This window comes from Protopterus annectens, chromosome 1.part0, assembly GCF_019279795.1.
Source record: "Protopterus annectens isolate FY-2018-M chromosome 1.part0, PAN1.0, whole genome shotgun sequence".
In the NCBI taxonomy this organism is placed as follows: Eukaryota; Metazoa; Chordata; order Ceratodontiformes; family Protopteridae; genus Protopterus; species Protopterus annectens.
Window position 1 is genome coordinate 517,151,243 of NC_056725.1, and position 24,109 is coordinate 517,175,351.

The 24,109-nt window shown below is 41.5% G+C and overlaps 1 protein-coding gene across 1 annotated transcript in view; it reads right to left on the reverse strand.

Annotated features, from left to right (window-relative positions):
- Positions 1 to 24,109, reverse strand: part of ABCC10 (ATP binding cassette subfamily C member 10) — a 1,243,619-nt gene that overhangs the window by 1,169,056 nt on the left and 50,454 nt on the right. The window contains exon 2 of the mRNA XM_044061090.1: positions 8,096 to 8,238. The gene's annotated coding sequence lies outside the window, so the exon portion shown is untranslated. The remainder of the gene's footprint in view (positions 1 to 8,095; positions 8,239 to 24,109) is intronic.

Sequence of the window (24,109 nt, forward strand, 5' to 3'; positions counted from 1 at the left end):
ATGCATTGCCACCAGCAACAGTTGAAAGCAGATCGCCCACTGCCACACCCTCACAGCCTTTTGCCAAAGAGGCTAAGTGTGCCTCCCCTCATTTGCTGAGGTACCACACTATTGACACATCTGTCTGAACTACAATCACATCCCTAGGAAGAACATCCTGAAAAAGAATGAAATGCCAGGCAGACCACTCTAATCTTCAGAGCACTGATGTGAATGTGAGCCTCTGCAGAAGACCAGGACCCTTGAACAGTCCTCCCTTCGAAATTCTGTCCCCACCCCAGAAGGGAGGCGTCTGTTGTGAACATGGCCAAAAGAGAAGGAATTATTAAAGGTCTTCCCTGCAGTACTAATGTAGTCTATAACCACCACTAAATCTTCTCATGGTGCACACTCATCAGTTTTAGCTGGAAATCCAAAGTATGGGTAAGGACTGACCACTGTATGGCCATTGTTCATTACAATGCTTGCATATACCTGGCCAGAGGGACTAGCCCTATTGACACTGCCATATGACCCAAAAGCTTTAGACATGCATGAACTGGAGGTTTGGGAATTGCAAGGACTGACAAGGCCTGAAATTGAAGACTTTGGATAGTGGAGGATGGCAGTCTGACAATATGCTGGACTGAACTGTAAAATTTGTACAGGCTGAAGGCTCAATTTGGAGTAATTGACTGTGATGCCTAAAGTTTTACATAGTTTGAGGAAAGAATCCCTGGCCACTATCAACGAGGCATTCATGGTGGCTGTGAGGAACCAAACATCCAGATATGGAAAAACCTGAAACCCCTGCAGCTGGAGCCAGGCTATGACCACCACTATGCACTTGTTAAACACCCGGAGGGTTGTGGTGAGACCAAATAGCAGGGTCCTGAACAGATAGTGACTGGCTCCCAGCTGGAAGCAAAGGAGCCTCTGAGAACACAGATCTATCTTTATGTGATGGTAGGGTACTTGAGGTCTATCAAGCAAATCCAACCATCCTTCCTCACAACAGGTAATATTGACTGCACAGTGACCATCTGGAATTTGGTCTATCTGATGAACTGGTTCAGCTTGCTCAGGTCTAAGATAGATATGGGGTCCTTCGTTTTCTTTGGTACTAAAAAGAACATGGAATAGACCCCATATCCTCTTTGGTCTAGTGGGACCTCCTGCATAACCCAGTTTGTCAGCAGCCTGCAGATCTCTGCTACTGTGGGAAGTCTTTAATGGGATCCAACATCAGGGAGACATTTTGGAAGACCTCAGAAATTTCTAAAAAGGGGATGACAAGCCCTATGGATATAAGTCTCAATACCCAGGCATCTGAGGTGATGGCTCTCCCAGCTTTGGGGTGGAGAGCTAAATGTCCCCAGACTGCCTGCAGAGGCAAGCAGTCAGTCAACCCTTCAGAATCACTGAAAGGGCCCGCCAGGAAAAAGCCCTGCAGAAGTCCTGATTCTGCAGACCACTTCTGCTCTGGAGTGGCATCCATTATGATTACCTACCACCTTCACAGGCATCATCTAAGGAGAGCATCCTGGGAAGAAAACTGACTTCCTGAAGAACAGATGCTTACCACCTTTCTGAGTCCTACAAAAGGATTGCTGGGTGAGTGGAAAAGTGGACTCCCATGGCGAACAGTGTCTTCTCATCTTGTTCACTCCTTGTCAAAGTGTCCTTAACCTTGGGTCAAAACAAGGAAGACCCATCAAAAGGGGCAGGTATAAAGGACACCAAAGCAATCCACAAAACTGCACAACCACATCCAGGCGTGGCATCTCAACACAATTCCACAGTCTGATGTTCCATCAGCCGCACTTGAAATTTGTCTCATAGAAACACTGGTGATGGTAGTCAAGGTGGACAAAACAGTCTCCAGCTTCTTCTGGGTATTTGTAGATTTCTGTGGTTTGACGGTACTTGACTCTTTGGAGATTAGACCTCACCGAAACCTTGTCATATGAGATAAATAATTAATAGGTCTCAAAGTAAAGGTGAATGAGGCATAGGATCGCTTCCCTAACTGATCTAGTGCCCAATACTCCCTATTTAGAGGGTGGATAAAGGAGATCTCGTTGGAAATCTCTTTTTTGGTGGCTGCCACCCTAGAGAGATGGAGATATGCTCTAGAGAGAAGAGGAATGAAGGTCAGCAGGACTAAGACAAAACATATGTGTGTGAATGAGAGGGAGGATAGAGGAATGGTGAGGATGCAAGGAGTAGAGATGGCGAAGGTGGAGGAGTCTAAATACTTGGGATCAATAGTTCAGATAAATGGTGAGTGTGGAAGAGAGGTGAAGAAGAGACTACAGGCAGGATGGATTGGGTGGAGAAGAGTGTCAGGAGTGATTTATGACAGACGAGTACCAGTAAGAGTGAAAGGGAAGGTCTACAAGAGGGTAGTGAGACCAGCTATGTTACATGGGTTGGAGACAGTGGCATTGACAAAAAGGCAGGAGTTAGAGCTGGATGTGGCAGAGTTAAAGATGTTAAGATTTGTACTGGGTGTGACGAGGGTGGACAGGATTAGGAATAAGTATATTAGAGGGTCAGCCCAGGTTGGAAGGTTTGGAGACACAGCCAGAGAGGCAAGATTATGTTGATTTGGACATGTGCTGAGGAGGGATGCTGAGTATAGTGGGAAAAGGATGCTAAGGATGAAGCTATCAGGTAACAAGAAAAGAGGAAGGCCTAAGATAAGATTTATGATGTGGTGAGAGAGGACATGCAGGTGGTTGGTGTGACAGAGCAAGATGCAGAGGACAGGAAGAAATGGAAACAGATGATCCGCTGTGGCGACCCCTAACGGGAACAGCCGAAAGAAGAAGATGATGATGATGGTGGTGGCTGCTGCCACCATGATGGCATGGACAGCTGGACACTTGCTCCAATGAGACCTGTCACTGGAGGGTGCAAGAACTCTGTCCAGTTTCCAAGATATTGGCTATACTGTGTCGGGCTCCTTTTCAAGTCTTCCAAGATACCAAATCTATGAGGAACCTGAGGGGGCACCACCCAGGGTGAGAATGGGGGGGTCTATGACAAAGGCTTCCAGAAAGACGGACTCCTTTAGAGATGGAGCTTCAGTGGTCCAGCCCCTGCGCTGGTGAAGCAGCTCTAACAAATCACCAAAACAGGCGTCATCACGTGGGGACTTGGGGGAACCTTCTCCTTCCTAGAGGTCAGTATCCTCAGTGAGGATTCTTCCAGAGGATCAAAGTGCTGCTTCTTCCACTTCCCATTCCACAAAACCTCCCATTCTGATGAAGAAGAATAAGAAGGGGGAAAATTAGGGTAACCCCTCCAGGGGGCAGACTAGAGGCCTGTTGATGCAAGTTGTGCAGGAGTACCCTGATGACTGGTTAGCAGCACAAACAGAAAGTAAGAGGGAGTACTGGCTGGAGATATCGGACCCTTCTCTCTGACTGAGAACATCATCCCTATAACATCAAAGACTGAGGCTGAAGAGGGCTTCTTGGATCTGAAGGTCCAGTAACCCAAAGGCACCGAAGACAACTGTAAATCCAAAGGCACCGTGCCTAGACCTGATATTGAGACCTGAGCTGAGCAATGTAAGGCTGAGGCTCCCGGGGGGAGTGATGAGCCAGGGACTGGTACCATCGAGCCTGATCATAAAACTCTGGTCTCAACACCACGGCTCCAAGGAGTTATCAGCCCCAAACAGGTCAAGGTTGAAGCTACCAAGGAACATGATGGAGTCAAAGAGCACCAGGCTTCCAGATCCGATCCAGATGGTGGATACTCCACTGGCCTCGAAGAGCTCAAATCTGTAGAAGGAAATCCTAAAGAAGGAGTTGAGGTCCCAGAGTCTGTGTCAGACTCAAGGGGATGAGGTCTAACTGCATCTGTGACTGCAAAGAGGACCACAACAGCTGCTCCAGTCCTAACTGTTTGATACTGCTCACTGATCTAGATGTGCAGAGAGATGAAGCCACAGAGAATGGCTTTGAGGGCACTGCAAGTCAGATCCAAGATGGAGAGGCTTGGAATCAAGGTGGAGAAGGGGAAGAATCCTGTGAGTAAGGAAGAGTATCCAGAGAAAAGGGGAAAGCTACCCTACCCAAAGGTACTCCTCTAACCAGAAACAGACTGGGAATGCTCAGAACTGGTAAAGCCTTCTTTGAGGTTACTGGTGCCAAAGGCAAACACAAATACATACAAGGACTTTAGTGTAGCCGGTTGATTATGATCAGCTTACTACAGACAGATCCACGCCCCCAAGGACTTCCATTCAGCGAATTAAAAAAAAAAAAAAAAAGACAACTTTACTGTAGTAAGTCAACTGCTTCATTTGTAGTAGTCAGCTTATTACAGACATGCCACCCAGCTCTTCCACTGAACAGCAAGAGTAAAAAAATAGTAGTAATTTAACTGTAATTGTAGTAAAGCCAAAATGGCTATCAGCTTGTTACAGCTTCACACAAGAAACCCTGAATTGCCTTTCTGTACTGGCATTCAGAAATGCCAGTACAGAAAGAATACAGGAATCGCTCATCCCGACTGTGCCCCTAATACTTTGTGTTCAGAACAACTGCTTCCTTCACCCCACCATGATTACACTTCTAAGTGACACCCCAAATGTATGTGCAAAAATGGGAAAAAAAGGGTTGTTGATGAATGGATGCTTAAGATCACATATAAGTAATTACTTGTGATTTGCACAATAGAGACAAGTATACCAGAAATAAGAATTATGTGCCCTGCTAATTTCCTGATTTTTTTTAAATAGCTGTACATGCAGGTATGTACTCTCTTAGACACATTAAAAGTTTGAAAGCTGCAAGGCCAAATGTGTCATCACATTGCTTTACACTAAACATGCACTTCTACACTTTGTCATATATTTGTAATTCATTAAGAAAAAAAATTGTGTCACATTAAACTAAGGACAAACTGTCTGAACTTAAGAACATCTGTAACATTAATAAAACTAATGATTTCTTAGAAAACTTACGATCATCCAATTAAAATGAAGTGACATCTTTGAAATAAGCCTGGTAAACCTTTGAGACAGCAAGTCCAGCCTGTTAAAATTTGTAATAAAAACAAAAATCAAAGGTTCAGACTGTTACAAGGGGAGTGAAATTTAAAGGCTGGTTATAAGATGCAGTAGATAAAATTCTTGTAGTGCACAGAGCACAATGATTACTCTCTGATATTCTTAAAAAGACAAATCAGTTAAACGTCAGAGTGGTGTATGGCACAAATTTTAAGCACCCCCTGCTTATGTTGTTAAAGGTGGGTCTAGCACCAGGCAGTAAAATCTGCCTGTACTGATTAGCAAACGACAGCGGCAGAGCAAAAGCTTTGTTTCTGCCTGCTGTCTGCACCCTTAATGTCTCCCTAACTCCGTATAAAAAAGTTGCTACAATAACAGATGTGTTTGCCTGCATAATGTGAAGGATATAAACTCAAACTCAAATGTGTATCTTTATTTAATGACTTCAATCCTTGGTGGTTTCTCTGAAAACCACAGATTTTATGAGGAATACACCAAAAATATGAAGAAATAATCTGGGTGTTCCACAAAAGCTACATAACAGAGAGACATTAAAGGTAGGTGTAAACATAATGAACAGAGTTGAACTGCCTTTGGGCCAAGTGCCTGCTAAGTGTTTTAAGGCTTTGATAGCCAACAAAATACCTTGTGATTTTTTCCCCATGTAACTAATAGCACATGGAGCAGATAAAGCTCCATGCACTACAAAGAATTATGATTGTCTCACCAATCATAACCTTGTATTATGTGTTCTCAAAGTGGATGCCAACATTTGCTCTCGAGGCGAATTTCTTGCACCATGTCTCAAACACAATATAAGCGGGTTATGATTGGTGAGCTGATCATAATCCTATATAACGGTCATGACAGAAATAAAATGACAACTTCTTTTCTCTTACAATTCCAGTGTGTTGTTTCTTATTATTGCTTTCATTACATTTTACACACACGCACACACATGTATGCATAATATACATATACATAGAATTAGTGGGAAAGGTTGATTCGGTGTTATACCTACGTGGTTAAAGTTGACACAGTAACTTTGAATCACACATCATCAACATGCTTCTGCTCCAAGATTACTTCTCAGAACATGCAATATAACACAGTGTTTTTGCAAGGAGGCAAACCCCCCTGCACCTCCACACCCCATTAACTATATGCACTAACTCAGGCACAATTCCCGTGGAATGGGGCATATTCCCCTTCACCGGGAATTGTGTGTTACCACACAACTGTCTACCATCTGCATTGCCTACCAATGTGGGTCAACAATACAGAGGTCAATCATATCTCCAAATCAACCAATCTCATGTAAAGCATACACATACGCTTTTTTATTTCAAGAAATTTTGATTCCTCCTCTGCTATCTTATTTCTGATAATTTGTCCCAAAAGTAAAACATCACAGAAATATGGATTAAAAGATCTGTGATTAAGAGTAAGAGCCAAAGAACAACCCCCCCCCCCCACCTAATAAACTGGACATTTCTGAAGAAGTCATTCAAATCTGTTGTTCCCACTCATATTATTTTTAGTATCAAAACTATTATCCAAACTAATGTAACTTAACCCTCACTTCAGGGCACACAGATTGCATGATTAATCATCATCATCACCCTCAACCCAGTTTTTCTACATAGGGTCAGGGTGACGTGTTAACTGTTGCCATCTCTCTCGATTCAATGCTACACTCCTGCCTTCTTCAACACTCATATGCCTGACTGTCACAGATCTTCTCTCACACAACCCATCCACCTCTTTGCTGGATGCCCTTGTTTCCACTTCCCTTCTACCCGTCTGTCTAAATCTTCTTCACTAGACTGTCTTCCGCTTTTCTGCACGTGTGCCCAAACCACAGTAATCTGTTCTTTTTGATCATTTCTGCAATTGGAGCTACTTTGGCTTCTGCTCTTACGTCCTCATTTCTTTGTCTGTCTCACAGTGTGCATCCTTCCACCCATCTCAGGCACTTCATTTCCATTACCTCTAGCTTCCTCATCTGCCCTGTTTTTACTGCTCAGGTTTCTGTACCATACACTAGTACTGGTCACCCTACTGCTTTCTACACCTTACTTTTCAGTTTATTTGGCATTCTTCTGTCATACACTACACCTGACACCCTATGCTAGTTGGCTGCACCTCCTCAGATTCTAGCTTTGACCTCTTCACTTAGACTTGCCTTCTCCTCAACCACCCCTCCCAGACACTTGAAGTTGTTAACCTGTTCTACTGTCTTCTCTTCTATCTCCATTCTCAGCTTCTTCTGATTTCCCCAATTTGATGCCATTACCACTCTTATCTGTACTTAATTTCATGCCATGTGCCTTCAGTTTTGCATTCCATTCCCCTAGCCTTTGCTGACGTCCTTGCTCAGAGTCTGCCTGTAATCCCACATCGTCTGCATACAGCAACCTTGTTGATCTGTCCTCTCCGACCTGTTTGCTATTGTAATACTTACATTAGCATGATTAATGTCATGCCTTAAATCAGTAATATGGCTACATGGTTTTCAGAAAAGATCACAAAAGAAGTACAACTAGAGGTGCTGCAATTGTTGTAGTGGATTCAGTCTAATCCACACTTGGTCCAGGCTAAGCTCACAACAGCTTCAGTAGGGAATTTCTGTTACTATTCAGCACAGGAGGCTCCAATAACTTCTGCATATTAGACAGCACTATACTGAACCTCATAAAGAAAACTTATCAGCTCCAGGGACTTTATTCTGGTTGAGTGACAACTGCAAAGATAAACTGTCATGACTTGGCAACTCTAACACACCATGAAGGTCACACATGTACAATTCTGTTGTTGATCTTCAGGCTATGAGATTCTAATATATATGCTGCCATTTCAGCTAGACTTGCTGGTAAGTTAAAAAACATGGTCAGCTTTAGTATGCGGTGTACTAACTAGTACACTACCTTTATAACACACAAATCATGATCGGTCCACTATCAATTTTTGACATACTGATTTACAATGCGGTGTTGGCTGCACCAAAGTTAAATATTATACACAGTTTGAAAAACAAACAGATGACCAAACGCGTACTGAGTTACATACAAATCACTGGAGACACCTCACCGTAGAGTTGACATGGAGTTTGCTGTCAACTATTTGACCAATATCTTGATGGATGCTGCTGCAGTTTAGTTGGGGTCTGGTCACCTCACGAACGCATGCTTCAAAAGGTTCCACGTAGAAATCCAGCCAAGCCTAAAGCTGATCTGTGTAAACAGAAAAAAATTCAACAATATCTGCATAAATATATAATTATTTTAGTATTTTAACCACATTAATACCATACTAATATCTACATTTTGTTGTGTTTTATTAAACTAACAACAGTTAAAAATCTCTGTGTGCGCCCATAGCACAGATTCATCCTCGGAGATGGCTGAACATAGGAAAATGTTAAAAAAGTTGAGTGACATCACAATCCTCTTTGCTCACAACCCAGTATGAGACTCAAATACAAAATAATTAAGACATTTCCCATGTAGCCTTTAGAAGCTTCCAAATGTATAACTTGAATTAACAGAAGAAAAAAAATCAGACTGCCTTTAGCTCTTTAAGTTACAATTTAGACAGGCTAATGCACGCTGCAGATGTTTTTTTTTTTTTTTCTGTTCCTTATAAAGACAGCATACGATTTACCATGACACTTGATTTCAGACTGTGTTACCTTATAGAGAAAGCATACAATTCACCATGACACTTGATTCAGACTGCGTTACGTTATGTAAAAAGGATCTGTTCCTCAATGCATAACCTAAATAAAACAAAATTTGTACTAGACCTTTTTTCAAGATTCTACTTTTACTCATTCCTAATTAAATAGTGCTAGATGAACACTCGACATCAGGGCTTTCACAACTGATACAGACCATGTTATTTTTATTGTCTACAGCTGCATACAAGTTGTAGCTAGCAGAAATAAAAAACATCCATCTTTAATCTTGGTTCTTCTAATTGGGCAGACTTTCCTTTTTTTTTTTTTTTTTTTTTAAGTATTATTCCTGAATACTTCAGGAAATAGGAAAGCTGGCAGAGGAAAAAATGAATGAAAAACATTACCAACAGCAAAGACTTTTTCCAAATGCATCCACCCAAACCTAAAATGTTCCACAACCTTATGATCCCTTCTGTTCCACGGAACAAATATTATTTACCTGGACTACTTTAATCATTCTACAATCCAGCTTTAACTAAATATGTGATTATTTAACTATGAATTGATACTAAATGGACATTTTTCAATGTTAAAATTAGTCTACAGTGCAATGGAGCAGATGTCAGTGTTTACACTGACTTTCCGTTGATTCATTTTTACCACAAATCTAGGTCTGACAGCAAGCATGTCAACCAGTGCTTGGGGAGGTAGGACACAAAGCCCCCACATGGCTGCCTGAATGAGTACAACTAAGGGGCGGCTCTCACCCCAGTGATACAATTCATAATGGACAGTGGATTCTCCATGGGCTGTGGGTTTTCTAATGGAATAAGAGAAGTGTTTAACAAATAAAACCAATCATCTCATTGCTGATTTTACAGAGAGGGCGGAAGTATAATGAGGTTTCAACAGTTGTCAATGCTGTTCTGAAAATTACTTTAATCAACATAAAAGAAACAGTCATCATAGAATAAGGCCTGTTAGCAAGAGAAGATTGCAGATACTTTTCTCATCTGAAAAATGTTATGAATTTAACATGATCACATGCAAGTTTAGATAACAGACTACAAGTGATCTCTGTGACGGGATTCACAAATTTGATAATACGGAAATACAGGGTAGGTTGAAGGACTAGACTCGGTTTTAAATAGCATGGTACCTTTGTGTAAAACACCAATAAGAATGGAATTGAAACAACTAGCAGTTGCATATCGTGATAACTTGAGAAAAGGGGTAGCTATTCAATATGTACGGCTGAAGGTGAAGAAGTTGAATTTTCATATTTCTTGAAGTACCAAAGTTCTTCAACTATTTTGCTGCGAACCTATATAACATGGGTTTTTTTGCCCATTTCCCCAGTGCAGACCACAGTGATTCAACCCTTCTGGCAGATCCACACACCCATTCCCATGGATGAAATCTTTATGGTCCACTCATTCTCAAGTGGAAGCTGTTATTTTTGCATTTAGGGGGAACTAACTTTCTCTCTCTGCATACCCAAACATAGTCAGGAGGTTGGTATACAACAGGCTCTAACACTGACATCCACACCTCAGCAGGCAATGTAATCAAAACCCTGCTCCTCACTTGTAAGCTGCACCTCTGTGCGAGTCCCTGTCTCCACTAGCACTTCAGCCATAAATAATGTGTGCAGACTCATGCTCCCCCATTTTCTCCCTGAAAAGAGTTTAAGTCTCATAATTTCTCACCTGCCCATACTAACACATACAGTACACGCATACATGTGCTGTTACCGAACTCTGGTTGCCTGGGTGGCAGTCAGGGCTTGAGTGGTATCCCATTCACCAGGCCTAGTGATATAGTGAACCTGGTGGCAAACAAATTCATTTCCAACTTTACCTCCCTCTCACCCTAAACATCTTCCAAAAAAAGTACCCTCAAACATAATCCATCCAACTATAACTAGGGAGTATGTACTAGCTGTGCTTACTAGAGCTGGGAACCTGGCCTCTGTGGGCCCCGACAACATCCCAGGATGTCTCTTAAATGATCTGGGATATGACTTATTAGGACCCCTGGTCATTATTTAGCGGCAGCCTTAAAACAGGCTTTGTGTCAAGTGAATGGAGGACTGCAACAGTCATCCCCCTTCATAACGGCGGACTTTCATCAGATCTTGGAGACTGCAAACCCATTGGACTGACTAGTCTAGCTTGCAGGGCCATGAATGGAGTTACCATGGAGATTATCAATGGGGACATGGCAGACCTCCAGAAACTGGATCCATCCCAGTGTGGCTTTGCTGGGGGAAGGTTATGCTTACTGAATCTGGTGCACTTCTTTTGGGGTGGTCACATGGGTGCTGGATGAGGGGAAGAAGGACAATGCGTACAGCCTACCTGGATCTGACTGAGGCATTTTTATAAAATACCTCACTGCGGCATCGTCAGCAAACTTAGGTACAAACCCCTTTATAACATGCTGGATGGCTAGCTGGCACACTAATAGTACCCAGAAGAACAGAATCAGTGAGGCCACCTCCATATGGAGGCCAATCAGCAGTGGAGCTCCTCAGAGCTCTGTGCTGGGCCCACATTTCTTTGGAATCTGCTTCTCTGATATCAAGGTTGCAAGTGGAGAGCAGTCATTGAATTCCCCCCAAGCTCAGAACAACCTTCAAGAGAGTATAACACAGATGAATGCTTGGTGCCAAGGCCATGGCTTGGAGCATAGTGATAGACAATCCATTCTGACCATCCCAGGTAACTGTATCATCAATAGAACACCCCTAGGAGTTGATTCTCTTATCAGGGATCTGGGAACTTGTGCGGAAAATGACCTGGCCTTCAACCAACATGTGCCAAGGTTTGTGGGAAGGTCCTTCTGTGTTGCTCAGCTTATGAGCAGGGCAGGGCATGGCATCTAGGTCCAGAGAGATCTTCATACCACTGTACTCAGCCCACATCAGAGTAATCATAAAGTGTGGTGCCCTGTTTGGTATGTGCCTGACCAGACAAGCACAGCAACTGGAGCATCCATGGGGTTTCCTTGCAGGAAATAAACACAGTGTCCTATGTGGATTGCCTTAAGGATCTGTCTTATTACTTGATATCATATAGACTTCTGAGAGATGATCTTTTCCAGGCATGTGAGGCATCTCTGGACCCTATTCTGATGGACCTTTTGCACATCCACAGGATGGGCAGCATCAGAACTACTAGATTAGAGGACCTAGATTTTACTAGAGACATAAATTGGACACATTGGAAAGACAAATGGGATTCTCGGAAAGTTCCAGTTTTCTGGAACTGGCTCCTCATCCAAGTGAAACAGAGTTCCACCCTGTCCCTGTCTGGGCACTGCTTGGACCAGTGGATGGATAATTGGAACTGCATCCCTGGTCTGATGCCTATGTCTCTGATGGACAGATACAGTCAGTAAATCAACCCTACATAAATCAAATTTGTGGGTCACATTTGGGTTGCACAGCTAGGCTTACAAGGACCTTAGTGGTCATTAGCCTAGTATACACTTATGAACCTAATGTTTTTAATGAAAGGGCTCATAACGCATGCATGCTAAAGTAAATTCGGCTGTATATCATGGTTGCCATCAATGGTTACATTTTCTTTGTAGAATAGAAAATGTTCATGCATTCCACCTGTGTAAAGACTGACACTTGATGACTCTTCTCATAGATCTGCACAACATACATGCATCTCCCACTGGAAAGATGCCACAAAAAGCATAAACTACCTTTTCATAAACAGTATCACTGCACTTAGTTGACAGGGTTTCCACCTGTCTTACTTCCTGCAGAGCAGTTCTGATTTGGGTAGCTCTGTCCTATGTGTGGGGGGAGGCAAGAAAATGCTAAATGTGTTCATACTTTACAAGAATTACAAGAAACAAAATATTATCTGCCTTTTCTCTACATATCACAGGCATCTTTGATAATAAATTTAATTCTCTTCCAATCTGCAATAAAGACAGTTTGACATTTCTCTGTCTTTTCTTATTGCAGCTGCTGCTCCTGACATTAGCAGGATTAATTGCCCATATAAGATTGTCAGCTGTACCTAACAGGGTAAACTACAGATTCCTCTGTGTCTGGTACGTCATGCAAGTAGAGACAAATTTCTCTGCAAAGTACATGAGAAGTTAAGCTTAAAAAAGTAGGCTTTACATTCCTTTGATTACAAGGCAAGGAAAGTATAAGCAGGTATCTGGTACCTGCACAATACTAGAACCATACTGTGGCCAGAAAAATAACTTAAGGGTTGAGTTAAACTGTAGGAGAAGGTGGAATTTTCCTTTAAATGCAATAACTTTACACACAGAGACTTAAACTATGATGAACTGTCACCGGCCTCCATGTAGCTTCAGTTGGGAGTTATTCAACCAAGTAATACTCATACCTGCATAATTGCAAAACTCTAGCAATCCCTCTTTCGGCTTTTCCCAGTTAGGGGTCGCCACAGCGGAACTCTGGTCCGCTCATGATTGGCAGTGGATTTTACAGTGCCGAGTTGCCGGCCCAATGCCCAACCTTCAACAAAGGCACAACCATTCACGCTCGACCTACCTGCATGTCTTTAACATCACTCGACTGCGGGGAGGACATGCAGACTCCACATAGAAGGCGCTCCAGCCGAGAATCGAAAGGGAGAACCTCTTGCTGTGAGGCAAAAACGCTAACTGCACTAGAACCACATACAAATGGGAATTTTAAAAATAAACCAATTAGGTGATCCACTAGCATAGATAAGCTATTTAACAAAAAAAATCTATAATTCTATAATAAATCTAAAGTTGCCAGCATTAAAGAGTCTATAAAAAAGATCAACAGGGAACCTAAGACCATCAGATTGCTCTAAACAATACTAAATGGCATTACTCACACTGTTTTAAATCAATAGCTAACTTACTTGTAGACAGATTCAGCGCTAATGTCACACCAGAAATAGTCAATGGCATGATGCAAATCCCCATTTCATGTGATTTGGAGCAGGTCCCAACTGTGCTCTCAAAAACACAAATTCCACAAACCCAGATAATTTGCCAGGATGGCTAATAAATAGCACCAAACATGCACTTGCTGACCAACCCCAGCATATGTTTAACTTCAGCCTAGCCACAGTGCATGTCCCTGAGGTATGGAAAACGGTGGCTATAATACCCCTCCATACAGGAAGCCCTACGACAGACCACAGGAACTACAGACCCATCTGCCTAATTAGCTTAATTTGCAAGACCTTGAGTACATGTTATCTTGGTCTTCAAAAACTGCGGTATTCAAAACCTCAAGTTTGGTTTAGTCAAAGATAGGTTATGCTTACCTGATTTAATACATTTTTTGAGAAGGTCCCGGAGTTAGTAGACAAGAAGTTTAAAGGAGAACGATGTTAAATATTCACTCTTCTCCTGCAGTTTCAAGTTTTTTTTGTTTTTTTTTCCCTGCAGCACATCAATACTCTGTGTTATAAGACCAGACATTTCAATAGGGAGCCTGGCTGGTAATTGTCTGAAATGCCACGGCCTGGTTTAGTAAGTCCCATTATGATAAGACTGAATGGCCAAAAAAAAAAAAAAAAAAAAAAAACGGACTTACATAAACTTAAGTTCATGAAGGACATTTCTTAGAATATTCTTTTTTCTCTGAGGTATGACGTTCTTGGAATTAGTATATATAAAACTGGGGGATAGGGGTGCTTGCTCCCACAAAAAAAAAGAAATTGAAAGGAGAAGAATGACGTTCAATATTTCTCTCTTCTTTTGCAGTTTCATTTTTTTTTTGACATGTTGCCATTTGTTATTATGAATGCTGACATTTCAATAGGGAGCCTTACAGTCATTCAGTCCATACAGCATGTCTAGATCTGGCTAAGACCTTTGACACAACACCCCACACTGTCACTGTAAATAAGCAGAAGGACCTTTGGGTAGACCCCTATGTGGTTGGATGGATTGAGAACTGGCTGAAAGTCAGAACCCTTAATAATTAAGGTGACAAATGCCACTTCAAAAAGCACGCAACTAGTGGAGTAGCCCAAGGCTCCATGTTGGATCCCTCCTTTTTTAGTATAAACTTTTCTGATCTCCAAGGCTCCATGTCAGACCCCTCCTTTCTTAGTATAAACTTTTCTTATTTCCATACTGTTAAGCTCAGATCTGCAGATAACCATAGTTCCCAATGACTGTAAGCAGGGTGTTACTGATCTTGACCCTCCTGACAGAAAAGCACTACAAACGGAACTAGCCTTTACAAGCAAACGGACAAACTGAATGCAAAAAGTGCAATCAGTACTCCACTCCAAACTGACACAGTAGTCAGGGACCTTGACACTTGCGTCGATAACTCCTTCTCTCTCATCCATCCACTACTACCAAAAGTAGTCAGAAAAATCATTCTATCTAAACCATCTAATACACAAGGCATCTCATCCAAATAAACAAAGTTACCATTCCTCCTTAGCCCTGATGCCAAACCAAACACATCATACAGGTACAAAGGCCACAAATGTACCCAACTAAAATTATTACTGGTCTAAAAACCTTTCCCTACCAAGACCGACATCTATCCTTGTACTCTCTCTCTCTTATAGCCTCCTGCAATAACATATGTGCCTTGCATTCCAGGCCAAAGACCCTGTCCTACTGGACATTTTGCACCTCCAAAAGACTAACAGCTCTACAAACAGTCTAAGGATTTAAACCTCCACCAACACAAACACTTCGAAGGGACAGATTTATCACCAAATTGTTACCCCATCTTTGGAACAAACTTCCTCAAATGTTAAGCACAGTGACACTCTCACTTCTTTCAAAAAAAGAAACTAGAACGACTGGATGGGCATTCAGAAATTCATCCCTGGCTTCACATATTTTACCTGTAGTGAAACAGGTTAGTTTCACCCTACTGATGATGTGTTCTTGCGATAGTAATCCTGCTCAGTATGAGTGGAACCGCAGGTTCAGACATCTGGTGTACATGTCATAAAGTATATCAAGTTATGCTTAATTGTTACATTCTTTTGTTACTACACAGCTGGGATTGGGTGCGCTGGTGAGGTTTGATTGTTTTGAATTCTGTTATAAAAGTCTTAGGTTTTGGCAGGTACTTTTTTTAGTACTGTTAAGTTCAGTACCACACTGTGTGACTATCCACCCTTGTACACTGCTCTAGTATAGAGCAAGACTATGTATGCTATGTGTATATTTACTCTAAATAATAGAACTCCCACTAAGAGCCCTGAGTGAGCTTGGCTGTCTCTACACTACCAAAGTGCGATGTTGGGTGGTACTGGACTTGTTAAGGCATCAGCATGGATGCAAGAAATATAACCAGTATGTGGGTTAAAGCTGTTACTAGCCCTGGTCACATTATATTTTCAAGGACATTGTTTAGAGACTGAAATGTGTTTTACTGAAAATTTTAAGTGCATCTGTTATAATGTTTCTGTAATCTGTGCTGTGTAAGTGCACCTTGGCAGTGTCTTCTTACACTATTAATTAAGAGGAATTTTGGATAATGCTTGGTTGGGATGCCAGCACTGACAGTATGTACAAAAGACAGTTTATTCTTTTTTTTTTCTGTTACTCTAAATATATTTCAGGAGGCCTTTTTTCATCCTTTATCTTTACAGCTCTCGTGTTTAATTTCTATAAGTTGTTTGGGTTTCTAATACCATGACGGAAATGAACCTCATTCCTAAGTCAGAGTATGATTAAAATTCATGAAATTAGTATTGTTTTAATCTTTGATGTTAGCCAGAAGTACTCTTTGCAGCACCCACAGTGTGCCCAGAAGTGACTCCTCCTATAATTCATACGGAGGTTTATGTATCTGTAGTACTAAAATAAGACTGTAAATTCTTTTTTTTTTTTTCAGACTAATTGTTCCTACTACTACAACTACTGGAACTGTGCTTGTATCCTTCTTCCACACTGCCCTCATTTCTGCCTGCAAATCTTGGCATTTTATGACTTTGTGTCTCTCTATATGTAAGACACTGTAATCAATGGGTGGAGCAATTTCAGTGATCAATGCTACTTTTATCTTCTTTTCATACACTACTACATCTGGTTTTCTCACATCTATTTTTTGAAATGACGGTAAACCGTGACCCAGTGTAATATAAACTTCATCATTCTCTATAATGCTTTGCGACTTGTGTTCCCAATGCTTCTCAGCTACTTCTATGCTGTATATAGTTGAATAACATCTCTCCTGCATGGTTTGACTGCTGGGTAATGCTTAACTGCATTGTCATTTAAACTGTACCTCTTTCTCATAGGCAGCCCTGCACAGTTTTATCCCGTCTCCAACTGTTAAGTACCTGCCAATCTGGAACACAGCCTCTAACCCTTCTACAATTAAGGTTCTCTGAAAACATCAAGATTACACCAGTATGGGAAGGCCCTACCCCCAATTTATTTAAATTACCTCTGCTTAACTTTTTTTCTGATAATTCTGGACTGTTAGCAACTTGTGTTTATAATTAAATTTATACTAACTGTGCCTCCGAACATTCTTTGTCGTGCTGCCTTTTGGACTGCCGCCAACTGTTTGATTCTTCAATCACAGATTCCCTTTTAAGTATAAATTTCATATGTCTGCACACAGTTACATAGCCTAAGTGTAAACACTTCCCATCACGTGTTTGCAATTTGGTCAGGTTTCTTTTAAACACATACTGTACTTACCTGTTTCTTCAAAACAATGCTGACCTCATTCTGTTGTGAGAATGCTCAGACTGATTACTTCCTGCTTTGCTCCTCAACCACCCCACACTGCACTGCTTTGCTCCTCAACCACCCCACACTGCACTGCTCTTAACGTAATCCTATACCCTCCCAGTCGTCTTAATCTCATACTATCCCATTGCCTTCTGTTACTTTTATAACCTCATCTACAGCAACCTACTTACCAGGTCCTTCTTACAGCTAACTTTTACAACCCATCCTGCTCCTGTTCATTTCTGGCTCAAGAAGTTTGACTGTACCTCTCTCAGCTTACACCTATCATAATCACCCTTTTAGCTATACATTGCCTCTGTTCCACTGCACAGCATTCTAACACTTACTCTATTCTCTCTGTACAACTGACTTCTAAAATCACAAATAACGTGCAATTAGCTACCTATCTCTTACCCAACTCTAGTCTCTTTGCTGCTCTCAGTTTATTAGTGGCTTTTATACTACTCTCTTCCTGCACACCTGTTGCTGTTACCCCTAATATTACTCGTATCTAACATGTGCCCTTTGTATTCCTATTGCTCATATCAATACTGTTTGTAAGGCAGTAATGTCAAGACATACAAGATCAACTCTTGATTTTTTTTTTTATTCTTGCAAAATATATAGGTTCATAAGTATATACTAGGCTAATGATCACCACGGCCTTTATATGCCTAGCTGTGCAACCCAACCCAACTGTGTCCCTATGTATCATGGACATTTATTTGGAGGAGGTATGTTAGTTAGGAAGTTTCTACAGGTTATGTGTGTGTGTGTGTGTGTGTGTGGGGGGGGGGGGTTATGTTAGACAGAGGCAGACAGTAATGCCCAAACTATCAGAGACATGGAGGCCAGACCCAAGGTCTGTTAAATATCCTTAACAGACATCCTACCAAGTACTCATTGCTATTTCTTCCACTTCCATTCGAACTCTTCTTTAAACATTTTACTTTTCCCTCAGCTTACTCCTCCACACTTGCAACACAATGCATCTATGTTGTTGTGTCTTTCGGCTTTTCCCGGTTAGGGGTCGCCACAGCGGAACTCCGGCCCGCTAATGATTGGCAGTAGATTTTTACGTGCCAAATTGCCGGCCCTGACGCACAACCTTCAACGAAGGTACGCCCATTCACGCATGTCTCCACACAGAAGATGCTCTAGCTGAGAATCGAACAGGACAACGTCTTACTGTGAAGCGACAACGCTACCGCAGCACCACCATCGCAGTTGCACAAATCTCTTTTCCAGCTCTTATACACAATTACATCTTACCACTACCACCTGGAGCACACAACCATTTTTAATCTCCAACACCCTGCTACAAATAATACCTGCAGTCCTTTCTCAGTCTCCTCTAACCTCTATAATGTCACTTACATTCACTTTTTTAAACCAAAACATCCGCAGTGCAAACTATAGCCTCTGAGATTCATTATAATATATATTTAAAAAAGACGTTATTTCCTTCCACTTAGTACTTTCCATCTTTGCAGCTGTACAGGACATTCACCCTAACCCAGATCCTTCCCAACTAAATGGCAAAAGCTAGCTCTGTCCACCCCTCTTCAAGAAAAAAGGCAAGAAATCAGACTGGATTATCATTCTTTGACATCAGCCTTAGAAGAATTGCACACATCCCCTCATGAAACTCTTACTTTAAGTGACCCAAACATTTACTGGCATTCTATAATACATGACCCACCACCTCTTTTCACATACAACTAGTCAAGATCATAGATTTAATAAACATATCAACAATTAATCAGTTCTGGACTGGATTCTCACCCCTGATCCTAGTAACAAATAACTCAAACTGGCAATTTTCTTGAAAATATTGAGCGACCATCTACCCACCTTTGCCACCAAACCTGTACAAAAAAAAAAAAAAAACACTTCTGCTTAGCTCACAACCTATCCATTTTCAACAAGGACACATTCATCTTCTTCATCCTACAACTCTCCCAACTGGAATAGTTAAAAATGCTGCTAAAATAGAATTTAGAATGTTGAACAAAATTATTGCTAAACAACTAAGGTCCCATTAGGGGGAATATAGTTCGATTAATCATAACCCCCTAGTTAACACTTTTCTACAAAACAACCGATGAGGGGCAAGCACAAAATATGGAAACACGGCATAAACATAAAACTCACCAAAACATTAACAACTTAGACATTTGAGAAACGTCACCAAATCTCATTTAATCTCTGAGAAAAAAATACTATTTTAATTTACAGAAAACTCACTGAAATAAAAACATTTCTGGCCAAATATAAATAACCCCCTAAACCCAGGCAGATCATTCTAATTGAACCAATTTCCAACTGAAATAACTAAAAAAGCAATGCTTGCTGATTTAACTAGTATTTCATACAGGCTGTAGCTTTACTACTTACAAACATTGGCACTAATGGCCCTGTTTTACCATTCTTGGTTAACAGCTTCACCACCACCTTCTTCCTTAAGACAATCAAGCTCTAGAATCAGAAAATACCTTCTTAAACTCAAACCCACTACTCTAGCAGTAGATAACCTCCCATTAGAATATATCACACTTGATACTAATGCTCTGGGAAATCCTGTATCCATCCTTATAAATAGATTAATCTCCAAATCCTATGTTACCATCTACCTTCTAAAGACATGCTTCTGGAGCATTTCTCCCCGGGCCTCCAATGAAAACAGGATCTGTGGAACCCAGTCGGACTTTCCCGGTCAACAAATGGTAAATAAAATAAATAAAAATAAATATCTGGAAAAGGTACTACATTCTACCCTCACCTAAAGGCAGAAACTCTGTTGGTTTGTCAAACTGATGGCCAATTGCTATTCTTCTTACACTCTCCAAAATCTTGGGGAAAAAATGTGTTCAAACAAAGCTACTTTCTCTCTCTCCAATTCAGCAAGATTATCATTCCAATCATAATACAACCACTCTTCTACTCTGCTTCCTAAATAAAAAACCATAACACAAATGAAGGCAAACTGGTTTCCTCTGTTTTTGGACCTATCCACAGCCTTCAATAATGTCTCCCGTGAAAAACCCTAAGACAAACTCTCTAAGGTAGGCCTCTCTAAAACATATGTTAGGGAAATAAACCAGTACTTTGCACATCCTGAAACATTACGCTTGACTGAAGACTAAAAAGCAAAACTCTGTTATTTACTTGTGAACTTTAACATTTGGTGCTATGACTCAGATCTGAACTTTGGTACTGCTTCAGGTCAGTGTGGAATAAATCACAAGGGCCCAGCACATAAAGTTCTTCTGTGAATTCCACATTGTTTTGTATGGGATAGTCAGAGATTCAGATATCCAACTATTCAAGCTGTGCAAACTGCTGCTAGACTAAATGGGGAAAATAGATTTGTGGAAAATGTTTTCTTTCTCTCTTTGATAACTGTAGTTAAAAAAAAGTGGAATGAGAAAATATCTGTTTTGTTAAATGACTGAGTTTGCTTGTTAGGTATATATAAAGTAATAGTGGAAGGACCCCACAGGAATTTTCTTGTTAGGTATATGTAAAGTAATAGTGGTTGGACCGAACAGGATATAAGGAAAAGTTTATTAATGTGTATGCGCATACAACAACACAGGAAAATTAACATAAGGAGGCATCTTGTGTCAACGGAGGTACCCTCAAGACTAAAAGGCAAGAAGCATGAGAGATGTTTTGTGTTGTTTAATATATGAGAGAAAAGAGAGAGAGAAAAAATGTTACTGTTAAATGGAGTTCATGAGCCTGTTTTATGTTGGGACATATGTGTGTGTGTTGTTAAATCAAGTTCATGAGCCTACAGCATGTTTTGATATAGGTGTGTGTGGTTAAAATAAGTTCATGAGCCTATAGCATGTTGGAGCATAGGTGTGATTGTGTAAAAGTACCCTCAGAGGGTTTGAAAGAGTGGTTAGTTCTGGACACAGTACCTACCCGCCCAGTTATCCAAATCACAATGCTGGAGCTGTAAATTTTGAGCTCATGATGGGAAGAAAGCAAGTGGGGGGTGCTGTGGGAAAATGCTGATCGAAACCTTTCCTCCGTCATTGCACAATGACAGAATCCTCACTCTTCCCTCCCTAAATGGCATGTGAACTGATATAGTAATTTTTTTCCTCTGAATTACCAGGATCCAGGATCTGCAAGGTAAATCTTAATTGGAAAAATGGGAACAAAGTTAAGCAGGCAGGATCAAATCCCTATAAAGGGAACACCAGCATATTTTATGTATCACAATTATGGAAAGGAAAGTTGTAAGTATTTGACTGAGTGGTTTCAGTTTATTAAAATTGCTCTGGTAAAATATTTTCCATTAAATAAAACTTATGATAAGGAATTCTAACAAGCATTATTTTCTGCTTAAACTCTGAGCTTTGGCCAGCTAAGACCTACTTAAATTCACTTATAAGTGCATTTTTTACTGTTTGTAGTCGTTTAAAGCTGTTTTAAGTGTATTTTTCACTGTTTTTGCCTTAACTTTTCAAAAATTTTTTTCCTTGTTTCCCACCTTTCTAAGCTAGTATAGTCCAATTTACAGGCTAGTGCTGAATTCAGGGCTGTGTTACAATTTTCTGAGTTGCCCATACCTTACTTGGATAGAGGGAGATTTCTCTGTTCACCTGTAAGAGAGGGAGCTTTGAGCAGCCATCTGTCCCTGGAGGAGTGGTTCCAGTCCAGAAGTTAGTAGTTTATAGGCCATTTTGGGCTAATTTCTCTTTCATTTCCCTGCTGTAAAAGCCACGTTTGCACGGTTTTGCACGTCCGGGCAGCGCCAGTTAGCTAGGGCGAAATTTATCCCGGCTCCACCAAGTCTCCTCTTCAGTTATTCCTTTGAAAGTAGTCCAACTCTCAACCTAAGCGCTTAAAAAGCATCCAAGTCCAGCACTTGCTCAGACCTAACAGCAAGCACTAATATACCCCGACACGTGATTGCCCAGCAGGGCAAGGCTCATTATTCACCCCTCACCAACCAAGCGACTAAGCAGCTCACCCTACTATTCAGGCATGACCAAAGGGAAATTTCAGATATACTCTCCAGTCCAGCTGGTGAACCTGGGTGTCCTGAGGCAATGTTACAACTACCTCATGTACACAGACAACCCTCTCCTCCTACCACAAAACATTAACATATGCGAGAGATGCAATTATATAGCTAAATTGGTGGCTAAGCTCTCTCCACCCAAGACTGGAACAGGCAGTCATGAGGAGAAGGTTAACACTTGCACCACACCTCCAGCCTCACATAGACATACTAAACCAGCACTGGCAAAAAATACACATAAATACACAAAATCATACTCGGAGGCTCTAAATAAAAACCTGCAAAAGCATCACAGACCTCCAAAGCAGACACCCAAAAAACCTGCACCACCCGTCACAAACCAGACAACACATAAAACACAAAATCAGTGTGCCGCACAATCACAGCCGTTAAGGCGAAATAACATACCTAACACACTAGTAATAGGTGACTCTATAGTCAGGGACACTGATGTCCCACTCACTAGGCTGGACAAAGAGAAGGTTACTGTTAGCTGCCTGTAAGAAGCCAGAATCCGCCACAAAACATAAGCACTCAGGTCATGCCAGAACAAGTACAAATATGACTCTGTCATTGTCCATGTTGGTGTGAATGACCTGAGACATACCTCCCTGGACTATATGAAGAGAGACCTGGAAGAGCTCTCTGATCATGTAGCCCAGGCAGGTTTGACCCTGACCCTGAGTAGCATCCTGCCCTCACCAAGAATGATACCGCAGTATAAAGAAAAAATATCAATTTCAACAACTGGCTAAGCTACTGGTGTCAAAGGGGATCCAGTGTCTATCAGCCTGGGACGACATGCTCAACAAGCCTCATTGCTTCGCAAGAGACAGCTTGCACCTGTCACCCCTAGGCTTTTGAATACTGGCCATGGCTCTTGCTGCCCCCATAGTGCCTTCTTTAGGCAAGGCTCAAAAGTCAAACCCACCTCCGTAAACAGCACAAATAAAAAAATGAGGGTTATGCTACTCAACGGCAGGAGTTTAAATCTCAAAATGCACGCACTCGAAGCACTCCTCAGTATGGAGAACGTCGACATCTGTGCAGTAACTGAAACCTGGTTCAAGGCTCCACAGAGCACCCCAGCACTACCGGGCTACAACTCATACCACACATTTCAGCCACAGAACATGGACCGAAACACAAAAGGAGGGGGTGTATCCATATTTATCAAGGATACCTACACATCCAGGTTAGTGGCGCAGCATGATACCTCCGAGATCATCCATGTGCAACTAACATCAGGCAAATCTGCAATGCAAATTGTGGCCTGCTACAGATCACCCTCCATGACCCAGGACCACCACTCCACCTTTCTAGAGACACTGGAAAGCATGAAGGTCCTACCAAACACCCTGATATTGGGCGATTTCAATTACCCTACCGTTAACTGGGAAAACTACCAGGTCCAGCACGTCCTGGAATTTATCAACTCAAATGCCCTGGATCAGCTGGTAAATTCCCCTACCAGAGGTGAAAACATACTGGACCTGGTCATCATCAACATGGGCGACAGGTGTTCCACACCGGAGGTCAACCCGTCATTGGTTAGCTCAGACCATAAACTAATCACTCTGGATGTCCACACCACACCATCACCTCCAACCAAAGAAACCATGAAAAACTTTTCTATAGCAAACTCCACCTTACTTAAGACAGAGGTGGTAAGTTTCACAGCCCC